The sequence below is a fragment of the Orycteropus afer genome, unplaced genomic scaffold (assembly GCF_000298275.1).
Source record: "Orycteropus afer afer isolate SDZICR_OR568_19922 unplaced genomic scaffold, OryAfe1.0 scaffold00019, whole genome shotgun sequence".
Classification (NCBI taxonomy): Eukaryota; Metazoa; Chordata; class Mammalia; order Tubulidentata; family Orycteropodidae; genus Orycteropus; species Orycteropus afer.
This window is the reverse complement of record NW_006921606.1, coordinates 11,472,074-11,474,334: the sequence shown is the minus strand read 5'-3', so window position 1 is coordinate 11,474,334 and position 2,261 is coordinate 11,472,074. Positions and strand designations below refer to the sequence as shown.

Sequence of the window (2,261 nt, the reverse complement as noted above, 5' to 3'; positions counted from 1 at the left end):
TATCACTACGGAAGTAGGATTGCCCAACCTTCCTTCCGAGGAGTGGCTGGTGGGTTTGAACCACCAGCCTTCTGGTGAGCAGTCAAGTGCCTTAGTCACTATGCTACCAGAGCTCCTAAGTAAATCATTAGTTTTTCAAAATACTATCATAAACCTGATAGATGTATTTAGAGACTTCAGGAGCTCTACATATCAGGGATTGTACAGAATTAGGGTTTTCTGGGTGGATATGTCACTCAGCCAAAATCCAAATGCCATTTGAGAGCTTCTTTGAATTAGTACAACGTATCATGCCCTTCCACATTCCTTTTGACAATAGAATATACACTGTTATTTTCTCTTTTTCTGGAAACAGTGCCAACATTTAAATAACATTCCTTAGTCTGAAACTGAAGTTCATTTCCATTGAGAATATCTTTCTGTGTTTCAAGGAAGACCTGACACTCTATTTTACCATCTTCTATAAAATGTACATTGAATGAGATGAGTCAACAGAAGTAGAAGACATCAATATGATTTTTTTTTTTTTATTGCCATCTAGAGGTTATTCAGCTGGACAATGAATAAGGAAGACCGAAGAAGAGTTGATGCTTTTGAGTTGTGGTGCTGGCGAAGAATGCTGAAAGTACCATGGACTGCTAAAAGAACTAACAGATCTGTCCTGGAGGAAGTGCAACCAGAATGCTCCTTGGAAGCAAGAATGGCCAGACTTCATCTTACCTATTTTGGTCATGTTGTAAGAAGGGACCATTCCCTGGAGAAGGATGTCATGCTTGGTAGGGTGGAGGGTCGACGAAAGATGGGGAGGCCTTCAACGAGATGGATTGACACAGTGGCTGCGATGATGGGCTCAAGTGTAGCAGGGATTGTGGGGCTGGCATAGGATTGGACAGTGTTTCGTTCTGCTGTGCATGGGGTTGCTATGAGTTGGAAACGACTTGATGGCACTTAACAACAACAACAACAGAGGTTATTCAGAAGTGTTGTCTTCATGACTTACCTAAAGTGTTGAGAGACAGGGGACATCAATGCTCTAGTTTAGTATCAGTGATGTATGGATGACCAGTGGAGTGCTCAGAATGATACCAAAGCTAATCATGTTAAACCATATAGCAAAATCTGTCATTACTGCAGAACCTTGTTGGTAAAGTTCATTTTGATATAGATGTGTCCTTGGCAGTGGGTGAATGTTCTTGAATCACCAAGCTTTTAGCCTTTACTGGGTCTTGGAGGCTGCTTTTCACTTGGGGGTGGCTCTATATTAAGGCTGGGGCCTGAGGTAGGCAGGCCTGAGTCTTGGAGGCTGATTTTCCTTTGGGGGAGACTCTTTACTAAGGCAGGGAACTGAGTTAGATGGGCCTGGGGCTTAGAGGCTGCTTTTCACTTGGGGGAAGCTCTCTATTAAGGCAAGGGACTGAGGTAGACAGGCCCAGCACTTGGAGGCTGCTTTTTGCTTGGTCATGGCTCTATATTAAGACCAGGGCCTGAGGTAGGCAGGCCTGGGCTTTGGAAGTTGCTTTTTCTTGGGGCCAGCTGTATTTTAAGATTGGGGCCTGAGGTAGGTGGGCCTGGGGCTTGGGGGCTGCTCTTTATTAAGGCTGAGGCCTGAGATAGGTGGGCTGGGGCTTGGGGACTACTTTTTGCTTGTGGGATACTATTTTAAGGCAGTTGTCTGAGGTAGGCAGGTGCAAAGGGATTAGAAACAACTAAGTGAGATGAACTTGTCTGCCAGTTTGTCATCCTGTGGTGGCTTTTGTGTTTCTGTGAAACTGGAGGCTATGCCACTGTGTTGCAAAATGCCAGCAGGGTTACCCATGGTGGATAGTTTTCGGCAGATCTTCTGGGCTAAGACAGACTTGGAAGAAGAAAGAGCTCATCTACTTCTCAAACAATTGGCCAGTGAAAACCTTATGAATAGAAGTGAAACACTGTCTGATATATTACTAGAAAACTTTATGAAAATCATTGAAACATTGTCCAATATAGTGCCAGAAGATGAGCTCATTAAGGTGGAAGGCACTCAAATTTGATTGGGGAAGAGCTGACTCCTCAGAGTAGAGACGACCTTAATGATATGGATAGAATAAAGTTGTTGGGACCTCCATTGGTTGATGTGACATGACTCAAAATGAGCAGAAACAGATGCAAACATCCATTAATAATTGGAACATGGAATGTACAAAGTATGAATCTAGGAAAATTGGAAGTTGTCAAAAATGAAATGGAACACATAAAGATCAATATCGTAGGCATTAGTGAGC

General features: G+C 43.3%; 1 pseudogene; it reads right to left on the bottom strand.

Moving 5' to 3' along the window:
- Positions 1–127: 127 nt before the first annotated feature.
- The window catches only part of LOC103214159, a 12,797-nt pseudogene continuing 10,663 nt past the window's right edge, over positions 128–2,261 (bottom strand).